Raw genomic sequence first — 14008 nt, 5'->3', positions numbered from 1 at the left:
CTTCCGAATCTGTGGTGAAGGCAGCAGAAACTGCTGAAGTGGAATGCCAACAGGGGCTGGCCCAAAGAGCCAGTGCCCTGGCAAGCCGCTCAACAGGATCCTTCTCTGTGGGGTGAGGCTTCAGGAGCTGTGTTGCCCCAGGAGTTGTTGACTGGGGTGATACTGCGGGAACAGCAGATGGAAGTGAACAGAGTGGAGCAGACCCAAGCCCTCAAATGGAGAGCACCAGGACCAGCTGATCTCAGCGATTCCTGAGTGAGGCCTTCCACCGCTGATGCGAAGCCAGTCGCTGGGGGGGCCTACCAGAGCAGTTTGACCAGCTCAGCATGGGCAGCATCACACAACCTCTTAGTACTGGTCCACTTGGCTGTATTCTGGCTCAGCCCATGTTGACCTTTCTGGACCAAGTAACTGAGGCATCGAGTGGAGCATCAGCCTCATTTTACTCAGCATGTTGCGGATGGTACCATAACCTTCTCCATTGGGCCTGTCTACTGGGATGAAAGCTCCTGCTGGAGTTGGAGCGGCACTGCAGCAAGGCCTGTTAAGCCTATACAGTCTGGTGCTACAAGGACCATCGTTGGGACTGCCGAGACCCAACACCCCCCCTCAGCAGCTGGTCCTCAGACTGCCTCCTGCTGATCAGATCCCCCCTGGCTTGGCCTTTTACCCCAGCCTGGGGTGGGGTAAATAACAATAGAGACCAGCTCCGGCCCGACCGCAGGCCCCAGCCCCTCCACCAGCACTGGCTCTGCCGCTGGTACCAGTCCCACAGCCAGCACAGGCCCAGCAATTGGTCCTGCCAGCCGCTCTTCCACCACAGTTTAGAGCAACGTTTGACGGGACCCCAGGGAAACTGGTCTACTTCCTCAATTGGGCTTGGTCCCACATTGATTGCTATGGGGACCAATATCAGACCGATTGAGATATGATTTCAGTGATTGCGGATGGCATGAATTAAGGAGAAGCAGCAGAGTGGATAGCTGAACTACCCAATGAAGGAGCCACGGAGCTAGATGATGCAGATGAGTTTGTCCAACTGCTCTGAGGCCAGTTCGAGGACATGGCCCACCGGGTAGTAGCCGAAGCCCAGATCAGAGCCTTGAAGCAAGCGGGCCAGCCCCCCAAAGAATTAGTGTGGGAATTCCAGAGGCTGGCATCCGCCCCCCCCCACTTGCAACAAGCAGCACAAGTCACCACTAGGGGTCAAGCCAAATGCCAACCCGATCCCGTAAGAAACTGACAGCAGCACTGAAAGCAGCACTCCCAGCCAACCAATGGCTCACAGATAATAAAGATGTCTTGACCATGAGAGATGGACTGGCTTGGAAGAGGTCCAAACTGTATGTTCCTAACAGCTTGAGACTGGAAGTCTTACAGCATAGCCACAACTCATGACTAGTAGGTCATTTTGGTTTCTTGAAAACTGTGCACCTAGCCAGGAGACAGTTTTGATGGCCAAAGATGAAGGCCGATGTGGAAGATTACCGTATTTTTCAGAGTATAAGACACACTTTTTTCCCTCCTAAAAGAGTGTGAAAGTGTTGGTACATCTTATACACCAAATACAGCCATTTTTGGCCCCCCGAAGCCCCGCCTCACTCATCCCATATTTGCAAAAAATGGGCCTTTTTTTCACAAAAATGGTGTGCAGAGGGTTTGGGAGGCCTACACACACTGCAGAGTGTTCCTTGGGTCTGGGGAGAGCAAAAACACTTCAGTTTTTGCAAAAAACAGGCCCATTTTTAACCCGTTTTTTTCAAAAATGGGGGCATTTTTGCCCTCCCCCAGTCTCCATTTTGCAAAAATGGGCAAAAAATGGGGCACACAGAGAGTTTGGGAGACCTTCAGAGTGCTCCTGGGAGTCAGGGTGTGCAAAAACCTTTTTTTTTCTTACTTACCTCTTCAAAATCTTGGTGCATCTTATACACCAGTGCATCTTATACCCCAGTGCATCTTATAGTCCAAAAAATATGGTATGTAAAAAGCTGTGCCACCTGTGCAGCCATGAAAATGAGACCAGGGAAACCTCCTGGGCTCCTCCAGCAAGTGGCCAACTCCAGCCGACCTTGGGAGGAAATCAAAATGGACTTTATAGTTGAGCTCCCAGAGAGTGGAGGAAATAACAATAATTTGGACAGTGATTGACTTGTTTTCCAAGCAAGCCCACTTCACTGCTTGCTCAGGATTGTCCTAAGTGAAGAAGCTAGCAAAAAAGTTTATCAAACAGATTTAGTGGTTGCATAGAGTACTCCACCAGGTAATCTCAGATCGAGGAGTCCAATTCACCACTAGGTTCTGGAGGGAGTTCTGAAATCAGTTGGATTCACTCAGGGATTTAGCTCAGGTTTCCATCTGAGTATGTACGGAGCCGCGGTATGAGCGAACACAATGGTGGAGCAATATATTAAATGTTATGTGGATTACCAACAAGAGAACTGTGCGGACCTGTTGCTGTTCGCAGAAGTGGCTTACAATAACGCCATACATAGCAGCACTGGATTGACCCCCTTTCAGGTCACCAGCGGCATGGACTTTGTCCCCATGCCCAAGCTGCTAAGAGAACCACCTTCATCCATTACTCTGACTGAGTGGATGGAGTCGCTAAAGAAAGGGTGGGAAAACACCAAAAAAAGCGCTAGCAGAAGCAGAAGGTATATGAAAAGCAAGCGGACAAACAACAATCTCTCTAGCCTCTCTTCCATGTGGGAGATCAGGTTTACCTATCAACCAAATACATAAAATTGTGGTTGCCCAGTAAAAAGCTGGGACCTAAGTTTTTAGGGCCTTTACCAATAGTGAAAGTAATTAATCCAGTAGCAGTTCGGCTTAACCTCCCAAGCATACTAGGGAAAGTGCATCTTGTCTTTCACTGCAGCTTGCTAAAGCTGGTGATAGGGTCGAGATTAAGGCCGCAGACCTGACCAGCGCCTAAATCTATAGTGGTGCAAGGGGAGGCCCATTATGAAGTTAAGGAAATAGATTACATAGAGGTCCATTACAGTATTTAGTTCATTGGAAAGGGTACCCTTTGTCTGAAGCTACTTGGGTTAAAAGCTGGGACGTAAAAGCAGACAGATTAGTGAAGCAATTCCATGATAAATTCCCTAATAAGCCAAAGGGTCCACGGGGGGGGGGGGGAGAGGTGGTTAGGGAATCTGGCATTAATCCTCTGTGTTCCTCTCATTGCAGGACACAATCATCGGTGGAGGGGGGGGCAGCCTGTCAGCCTGGAGACCATCTTTTTCTTTGGATCTTCAGGACTGCCACACTAAGTGCTGTGGAAAACTGGAAGTGGGAATTGCATAGAGTCGTGGAGATATCTAGCCATAATAACATTCCTTTCTCTGAGAGTCAAGGACATTCGGCCTGCACCTGGAGTGGTGTGACTGGGAGGCATCTCCAGTTGGGATGGTGCATTGATTGGACCATCTGATGGACATGTGGGTTCAGGGGAGGGGACTTGGAGTTTCCTTTGGGTGGGGAAAACCTGGAAGCTTTCAGATTCAGGTTTTCCCAGATGTGCCAACATGACATCTCTAATAAAATGGAACTTTGAGGAACTTCTAACCTTCTTTTGTTGAGGGTGTTACTTGGAACCCTAACATACTTTTTACTACAGACTGTCAGTGGTAGATCCATATTTTGTTTTGTTTTGTTTTGTTTTTATTATTTCTCAATTTATTCAGGGATGCTTCTCATTAATAGGAATAATAACCCTGATTAATGAATCTATTTCCATTCATTTTTGATCCCAAATCAGCACATCATCTGCTGTTGAATTTCAATGGCATGTCTTTCAGTGACTCCAGGAGCTACAGGAGGCCTGCAAAGAATGAATTGTCCATCTCTGGATACCTAGTCCCAGGCAGACTATTCCTGTGGAATAAGATTATAAGAGGTACAAGATCACATCAGCCATCAGAAAGAAGATTCCTATCAGGACATCTTGAACACTAGATTGCCATCATGGAAATTGGAGTGGTTGGTTTAGACCAGTTGTAGTCAACCAGGTCCCTACCGCCCACTAGTGGGCATTCCAGGTTTCATGGTGGGCGGTAGGGGTTTTGTCTGATACTGAAGGGGGGGAAGGGGGGGAAATGAATCAACAAGTGATACATGGATTGATTATTAATGTACAGTAATTTTTGAAGATATGAAATTAAAAATTTTAAAATGATATTGGGGATGCTCGACTGCCATTTCAGGAAGAAAAGGAGAGAGGAGTAGAAGGAGGGAAGAAAGTAGGTAGGAAAGTGTAGAGAAGGAGGAGGGGAATAAGAGGGTTAGATAGGGTGGAAGAAGGGAGGAGTGGAGAAGGAGGAGAGGAAGTAGTAAAGTGAAGGAGATGAAGGATGGGAAAGTAGTAGAGGGTAGAGAGGGAGGTTGTGTAGTAAGGAAGTGGCAGTCAGGCAGGCCTGAATCAGTAATAAATAAAAAATTAATGATTAATGATGGATAATAGTTTGTACATAAATATGATGTTGAAAAATGGAATAAAAAAATTATTTAAAACGAAAAGACATGCGCAGACAATGATACATGGCGGATTTCTGTGGAACCGGTGAGTGATTAGAAAATTTTACTACTAACAGAGATACAAAAGTGGGTGGTAGGTATAAAAAGGTCTACTACCCCTGGTTTAGACAATGTCCAAAGGAGAGGATGGACTGGTGTTGAGAATACTTAATTGTAGAGTCTTAGTACACCTTAAGCATTTTACATGTATCAGCAATATGATATAGTGTTTAAAAAGCAACTACAACTCTTGACTGCATCAGCAGACATAGAACATCCAGTTCATCAGTAACAATGGTACCTGTCTGTCCTATTCTAGTCAAAATAAGGCGGCAAGAGAGAAAGACCAAGCCTGGGGCTCTATTCCTATTTTGTTCATTAGGGCTAATACTAAAGCAAATCTCTTATTTTTGTTATGGAATACAGTAGAAATGTCAAGGCTTACTCGTAATGCACCTCTACTCACAGCTTGATAACAGAAAGAAAGGAAGAGGGGAGGAGAATGCTTGAAATGTATTGGGAGCTGGGAGGAAGGTGAGGAATTTATGTGAGTTGTTTGCAGCTTGAGAAGATTAAGGCCATGTGATGGGAGTCTTCTGAAGGCACATACTGTTTTCCCAAAATAAAAAGAAAGTTTTGGATTGGTGGACAATGGACAATGTAATGGGCTGTCTGCTAAAACAAAGCAAAGTTGTCTAGCGTTTAACTGGGAGTATAATTTTCTTTTCTTTTTTTATAAAAAGTTTTTTTTTATTTTCATAAACATATTTAAATATATAGTCTCTTATCCATCATTAATCATTAATCATTAATCATTCATCTTATCCTTTTACTTGTTCATTTGTTCAGGACTGACCTTTTAACATTTCCTCTCCTTTATTTTACCAATTTTGTGCAAATACCATTCTTGCCGCCCTTATTACATGTATAAGTTTTCTTTATATGCTGTGGCCATTGTTAATTTATAATTTCTTTCCCATAATTGCTGCCATTTATCTAACTCAATTGTATATCCAAAAATTTATGCCCATGCATTTCTTCTCCCAACTTTACCGCAAGTAAATAACTATACAATTTCTTAATCATTTTCTCATCTGTTTCTGCGAGTATCTCATCCAATACTGTCATTTCCAACTTAACTTTCCATCTTTTTCTTGTCTCGATTGTATTTGCAGCTGAGTATACCACTCCATTTCAATCCCTTGTTCTTCTAGTTCTTGTTTCATTTTCAATTCCCCTGTTGCTGATAAAATATCTTTATATCTTATAATATTTCCCATATTAATAATATTTAGATGTACTAATGCTTCCATTGTTGAAAGCCATGTTGGTATTTTCAGGTAATGTTTTTCTCTAAATCTTCTCCCATACTAATAATAACACATTTCTTATATAATGCCTTCGAAAATAACTATGCATCTTATTTTTCCCATACCATAAAAAAGCCTGCCAACCCAATTGTAAATCATGCCCCTCCAAAGTCAGTAACCTCATATTTCTTAATACAATCCATTCTTTTATCCAAGATAGTGCTGCTGCTTGGTAGTATAATTCCCAGTTTGGTAGGCCAAATCCTCCCCTTAGTCTTGCATCTTGTAACATTTTCATATTGATTCTCGCCTTTTTTCCCTGCCATATAAATTTCAATATCATTCTGTTCAAGTTTTCAAAGCATTTCTTTTCCAATTTTATCAGTATTGTTTGAAATAAGAACAACAGTCTAGGTAGTATATTCATCTTGATTACTGCTATTCTTCCCATTAATGATAATTGCAGTTTTCCCCACCTCTCCAGGTCCGTTTCAATTTGTCCTTTCATAATTATCATCTTTAATCGTTACACATCTTGCTGTTAATTGTATTCCTAAATACCTTACCTTTTTGCTAATCTGAATATCTAGTTTCTCTATTAAGTCTCTGTATTATTCTCTATTAAACTCTATTAAGTTTCTGTTTTGCTGTAATATTTTTCACTAATATCTTTGTTTTATCTTTGCTAATTTTCAATCCTGCACCTCTCCAAAGTCCTCTATTTGTTCCATCAGTTTAGGTCCTACTTCTAACGGCTCCTCTAAAATAAACACTAGATCATCTGCAAATACTTGCAGTTTATACTCTTCTTTTTTAATTCTCATCTTTTATCTCTTCATTTTGTCTTATATTTCTATTTAACACCTCCAATGTCAACACAAATAACAATGGGGATAGAGGATATCCCTGCCTCGTTCCTTTCACGATATTAACTTTCTCTGTCATATCTCCATTTATTATCATCTTTTCAAATTGTTTGCTATAAATTGTCTCAATCATATTTATAAATCTTCCCTCAAAATCCATAGTCTGTAATTGTTTTATCATAAATTGCCAGTTCACATTGTCAAAAGCCTTCTGTGCATCAAGAAATATCAATACCATTTGTTTTTCTGGTTTGCTTCATAATATTCCAGTGTTCAAAATTATCCTCATATTGTCTCTAATTTGTCTCTTTGGTAAAAAACCATTTTGATTTGCATGAATGAAATCATTTAACAACCTTTTCAATCTATTCTTTTTTTTTTTATTTGAATTTATATCCTGCCCTTCTCTGAAGACTCAAGGTGGCTTACATTGTGTTAAGCAATAGTCTCATCCATTTGTATATTATATACAAAGTCAACTTTTATTGCCCCCAACAATCAATATTCGCCATTATTGATGCAAATATTTTATAATCCACATTTAACAAAGAGATTGGTCTATAGTTTTTAACTTCTTGTAGATCTGTATCTTCCTTCGGTATAAGAGTAATATATGCCACCATCCAAGAATCAGGTATTTTTGCATTCAGTAAAAGATCATTAAATACTTCCAACATTGTATCGCTAATTACATCCCCTAAAATCCAGACCTGGTGTTTTATCATTGTTTTGTTTTTTGATTCCCTCTATCAGTTTTATCATTGTTATCCTTCCTTCCAAGGCCTCCTTGTATTTTTCCGGTATTTTTGGTAAATTAGACTTTTCTAAATATTGTATAATCTTCTCTTCTGGTATTGTCTCTTGTTTAAAGAGTTTCTCATAATATTTCTGTACCACTTTTTTCTTTTCCTCATTTCAATAACATAGATATCCTTCATCTATTAGTTTTTTTCTTTCTCTTTTTTCATTTTGTATGCCAGCCATCTATCTGAGTTGTTAGCATTTTCAAAAAGTTTTTGTTTAGACCTCTTTATTTTATAAGCTTAGTCCTCTTTTTCTATTAAATTAATTTCATATTATTTTCAAATCCATTTGATTTTTAATCCTTTTATTTTGCATGTCTTTTTGTAATTCCATCTCCAATTTCTTGTATTGCTCTTCCAGTTTTTTTGTGTGTGTTTGCCTTTTCTTTTTATTTCTTTTTCCCAAGAAAAAGAAATGCTTTTACTGTATCCCACACATTTTGCAGTGAGGTATCTTCCTTTTTATTTTCCTTGAAAAAAAAATACCAATTCTTTCTCCACAAATTGTTGAAACTCTTTTTCATTTAATATTGTTTGATTCAAAGTCCATCTTAATCTCTTTCTTTGTCCCTTCCATGTAATTTTAATTGGATTATGGTCAGCCCAAATACTTGCTTCAATGTTTATATCTTGTACATTAGCTAATAAGTCAATTGACATCCACATCATATCTATTCTGTCTCATGACCTATGTATATTTGAATAAAAGGTATACTGCTTTTCTTTCAAATGTCTTTCTCTTCGGGCATCTTGAATGCCTAGTTCCTGTACCATTGTAAAAAAAAAAGCCTTTGGGTACTTTTTCCTAGGTTTTTTTATTAATTTTTGTTGTCTTATACTCCCAAACAACTTCCCTTATCGCATTGAAGTCTCCCATTATACAAATATTATCATACTCAAATTCTATTATTTTCCTGTGCAGTTTTCCATAAAATTCTTCTTGCTTATCATTTGGTGCATATATTGCTACCAAAAGTATTTGTTTATAGTTCATTGTTACTTCCACCATAAGGATCCTCCCTTCTTCATCAGCAAATATTTGTTTAGATTTTAATTTCTAGATCAAGAAATTAGATATATCTAGATAATAGATATATATCTATTATATATAACCTATTATATTATATATAACCAATTATATAACCTCTTTTACTTTGATGTGTCAATGCAGTAAATCATCCAATTTTGGATACTCCAATATTTTTTGTGTTGCTTTCTAATATGAACTTCTTGTAAACATACTAAGTCCATTTTTAGTTTTCCCAATTTATTAAGAGTTCTTTTCCTTTTTATCACCAAATTCAATCCATTAATATTTATTGATATTGCTTTTATTTCTTCTTCCATATTTTACTTGTTACTAGTTTTTGTTGATCTTGTCATTCTTATTTCTCTTTGGTCCTTGGGATCTTTTGACCTTGCCCCTTTTCTTGTTGCCCTTTCTTCTTGTTCTTTTACCATCTCTCTTTTTCGTTCTTCTTTTTCTTTCATCGCTTCATCTTGAAATCTAGTTTCTTTTTCCTCTCTCAATCTTTGCCCTTCTTGAAACCCCAAATAAAATAATGATCATAAAATAATTCCACTTTCTCTACTGAGTCCAATCTTGTCTTTGCTCTTGCCAGTACACCAATATTCCTTCTGGTATTAACCATCTAAAGTTTACTCCTTTTTTAATTAAAAGTTTTGTCAAAAAATGATATTCTTTCCTCAGATCTCTTACTCTTCTAAGTATCTGTTTTAACATCACTATCTCTCTATCTTTATACTTTATTAGAGTATTTCTTGCTGTCTGTAATATTTCTGTTTTTATTGCTTTCCTGATAAATCTTACATGCATCTCTCTTGGCAATTTATTTCTCATTGCATATGTACTCTGAATATCTTGCCAATCCCATTTAATATCTTTTCCTTGGTTTCCTCCATCACTTCCACCAACATCTCTGCCATCACTTCAGCCAAATTCTCTCCCTTCTCTTCTTCTATATTTTGAAATCTTAAATAATAATCCACTCGATCCATTTCCAGAGAAATAATTGTTTTTTCCAGCTTTTTATCAGTTATTGTGAGTCAATCATCCATCTCCTCCACTTTTTTCTGTTAAGTCTACTTTTTCTTCCACTTTTTGTATTCTTTCTTCATTCTTTCAAATCAACCCCTTCACATCTTTAAGCTCCCATTCTACCTTTTCCATTCTCTCATCCAGTTTGCCTATTCTTTCTTTAAAATCTTCATGAAAAACCTGTATCATATTTTTTAATTGACCTATTGACCTCACCCCATTCCTAAGAGGTCTGTAAGGGGCGTGCATAAGAGCACAAACGTGCCTACCGTTCCTGTCCTATTGTTTCCTTTCATTATATCCAATTAATATAATTATTACATACTTATGCTTATATATATGCTTATATATCGTATAGTTATTTCATGCTTATGCTTATATATACTGTTGTGACAAAATAAATAAATAAATAAAAATAAATAAAATAAAAATAAAATAAATTCCAATTGACTGGCCAAAGTGTCCAATGTTCTCTGAGCCACAGGGCTTGAAGTTGATGTTGTGGAAGGTAACTGTGCTGTTGTCTTTTTCATCTTGTCATGTCTTGTATACTGTAATCCACTGGGTTTATAATCCAAGTACAACTTTAATTTGTAATTCAAATACCTAATCCACCTGTTGGATGGATTAGCTAAAAATAGAGATAAAAAAACTCTATCAATCCAAAAACAAAAATAAAAAAGAGAAAAAGAAAAGGAAAAGGAAAAGGAAAAGGAAAAAAGAAAAAAAACCAAAAAAAGACCAAAAAATACAAACTTTCACACTCTTCAGGTTCTTCTTACCTTAATCCAATTTTTTATGTAATATAGAAGTTAAAACGTCCAGAAAACCAGCCAACCAAGAAAATAAGAAAAAAGAACAACAACCAAAAATAAAAAAATACTGTGCAAAGAAAAGGAAAAGGCCAAAAGGAAAAAGCATAATCCACATTCTTGGTCCACAAAAAGAAAAAAGGGGGGGAAAAAGGATCACTAAAAGTGGACAAATAGTGATAAAGTCCCAAACCAAAGAAAGAAAGAAAGAAAGAAAGAAAGAAAGAAAGAAAGAAAGAAAGAAAGAAAGAAAGAGCTCTCACAGTCAAGGCTGTGTATAAAATATCAACAATCTTGCTATTGCTTCTGCTTATTCACAACTTCAAAAGGCACACTCTTCTGGCTTGTGTTAAGAATAACAGTCTTAATATGCAGCTCTCTGCCAGACGCAGCTGTTTCTCATCAGTCCAACTTACAGTCTCAAGGCCAGTCCTCTTATTCAGTTTATTCAAAACAATATCTTTTTACTGGTACCTCTAGATGGTGCTGCAATTCACTTTCACTCAGGAAAAATAGGAAGTTTTATAATTATAATTCATGCAATCCTTCAACTCAATTCTATTTCATTTAGTAAAAATCCAAAATTTAAAAATACTCAGTCAGGCTTCCTGTTCTTATTTTCTTATTTCCCAAATCAATTTTGCTAATACATTCAATTCACTTCTTCCACTTGGGCCAATCCACTTTCTTTGCCGCTAAGCTACTGGAGGTGGAGAGCTGACACACGCCCCACTCTCCCCTCCTCTCCTTGTGCCATTCACTTCTCTTCAGGGTATTTCCAGGGATTTATGAAAAGAAACATATAATCAAAAAGCCAGCTTCTCACCCAGATGATTCCATGTCCATTGCTTCTCCGCTTCCGCTGTGACTGCCCCAACTTTGTTGCGGCTCATTCAATGGCCTCTTTCTCAGTCATCTGATTGAGAGGCTGCTTCTGACTAACCAGGGAATTTGTGATTTCCCTGTGTTAGCCAGTCCATGCCTCTCTTGTTCACCATCCCTCCGAGACAGTTTCAGTCAATAAAGATCCCCAAATGGCTTCGACATCAACATTTCTTCAGGAGCTCCAGAAGAAAGCATTGTCTCATCGCAATACTGGCCACGCCTCCCCTGGGAGTATGATTTTCTAATACAAATCATAAATACAAAATGTATACACTTACAGCTAGGCCAGATTCTATGTATAAGCAACTTGAAGTCTGCTTATATAAACATTGGCAATGAGAAAATAATAATCTGAATAATATAGTCTGGGAACAAACACAAGAATACATTTTACTTGGTTTCCTGCACATTGCAAAGGGTTAGACTAAATCAGGGATGTTAAACTCAAGGCCCAGGGGCCAGATCTGGCCTGCAGGACTGCCCTGGAAACAGCAAAGGCCTGGCCCAGGTTGCCTCTGCCAGTAAAAACAGAGCTCGCGAAGGCTGCAGCCCTCCCACACTCCATTTTCACTGGCAGAGGATTGCAGAATGCTGTTGCAGCCAAAAACGGAGCTCAGAAGCCCGTTTTCACTGGCAGAATGCTTGGGCTGCCACAGGTCCCTGACATGAATGATGACAAGCTGGCCACACCCACCCTGGCCACACACCCCAGCCCCCCCCCAAGGTCAAACACAACCCTGATGTGGCCCCAGTGAAATTGAGTTTGGCACCCCTGGAGTTGTCGTGTCCCACTCCTCCGCTGACGGCCGGGTCAGGGAAATCCGAATCAGGCGTGCCTCTGCAGCTCTGCCAAAGTCCTAGCAAAGTCCTCAGGGCAGGCAGGAGACCAGAAAGTGACTTCAGCAAGATATGTTTAGACTTTGCCTGACTCAGAGAGTGCCAGAAAGCAGATCCTTTATATAGGCCATGGGGTGTGGCTCCATGACTCAGCACTTATCCAGGCCTGCCCCTCCCTTCCTTCTGTTGCCTCCGCCTATCAAGTCTTCTGACGCGAGGGTCACTCCAGTCGGCAGCTGTTGGCAATTGACCTCTCTCAGGCTCACATGCTGTGGAGGAGGGGGAGGGGTCTAGTTGCTCCGTTTGCCTGGGCATGGAGCCAGAGCTGGGGCTGGGAGGCATACTAGGACATTCCTCCGTGTTCGGAAGCAGATAAGAAGACCCCGGCTGTGGTGAGATCGGACGAGACACAACAGGAGTAGATGATCCTTGTGAGATATTCAAATTACAAAAATATGTGTTTGTATAAGACAGAAGAATAGAATGTTCTTTCATAATACAAAGAAGGAATTTTATTGTTATTACTTTATTCAAATTGTGTAAATTATCTGCTTGTGAGCAACTATGCCAAAGAAATGCTACAGCTGTGCTTAAATATTTTGTTGCTTATTTTCTATTTTCAAGCAGGTTCCCCCTTCGCAATTCTGTAATATTCAGAACCTGAATTGCCTAGTGTAAATTAAAAGACTACTTTTTTGTCTGCAACTTCAGCTTCCATTCTGTGGTATGTATGTATGTATGTATGTATGTATGTATGTATGTATGTATGTATATAGATCTATTGGATAACCCATCTGACTCCGGAAAAATAAGCATTCCATTTAAAAAATGAAGGGAAAGAAATCCATATTTAAGAAAAGAAGAAAAAAATCTTATCATCTGTCATCTTTTAATATTTCTAAAACCTATACTTCTTATTACTACATATAAAAACTATGGATGGACCAGATCATATTTCTCTAATGTTATTTATATTCCCTAATATAAATTTTTGGTTTTTAGCCTAGGTAAATTACACAACTATTTGCACTAGGTCAGGCTGGGGATTAGTCTAAAAACCAATGTTATTTGGATAATTTCTGTTTATGCAAACAGAGTGTTAATACACTATATTTTGCATGCTGTATGCAAATACAGGGGATGCGGTGGCTCAATGGCTAAGATGCTGAGCTTGTTGATCAAAAGTTTGGCAGTTCAGCGGTTCAAATCCCTAGTGCCGCGTAACGGTGTGAGCTCCCATTACTCGTCCCAGCTTCTGCCAACCTAGCAGTTCGAAAGCACATAAAAAATGCAAGTAGAAAGATAGGGACCACCTTTGGTAGGAAAGTAACAGCATTCCATATGCCTTTGGCATTTAGCCATGCCAACTACATGACCATGGAGACATCTTTGGACAGCGCTGGATTACAATCAAATATTACAAACATTTTTAAAATTATTGTTTATTAAACTAAACCTATGATGAATGAAAAGTCAGAAAATTTAGATCATACATAAAAAAGACAAGCATTTTTAAAAGCAGAGATCCAGAGGAGTTTAAAACTATTTAATAAGGATCTTAATAAACCAATTCTTCAAGGAGGAGACAAATAGTGAACAGGGATGAAATATAGATAAAGGAAAGTAGCAAAAGGAAGTAAGGGTATCTTAAGAAATATTAAAAGGAAGAAAGGAGAAAAAAAATCTTAGCATTAGGGTTACGCCCAAGTAGGGCATAAAAATAACTGGACAGAATAAAAGTGGAATAAAGGTTTTTCCTCTTATTTCTACTTAAGAGAGGCGAGTTTCTACCAGTCGAGAAGTTCCACAAGCCTTCAAGATTCCATATTTACATTCTTCCTCAGACGTGTTTGTCTTTGCCAGATTAGGGCTTTTTTCTTCCAAATGTAGCAGAATTTAGAGACACTTTATAAGGAGC

This window comes from Ahaetulla prasina, chromosome 1 (genome assembly GCF_028640845.1).
Source record: "Ahaetulla prasina isolate Xishuangbanna chromosome 1, ASM2864084v1, whole genome shotgun sequence".
Taxonomy (NCBI): domain Eukaryota; kingdom Metazoa; phylum Chordata; class Lepidosauria; order Squamata; family Colubridae; genus Ahaetulla; species Ahaetulla prasina.
This window is presented reverse-complemented; position numbering follows the sequence as displayed.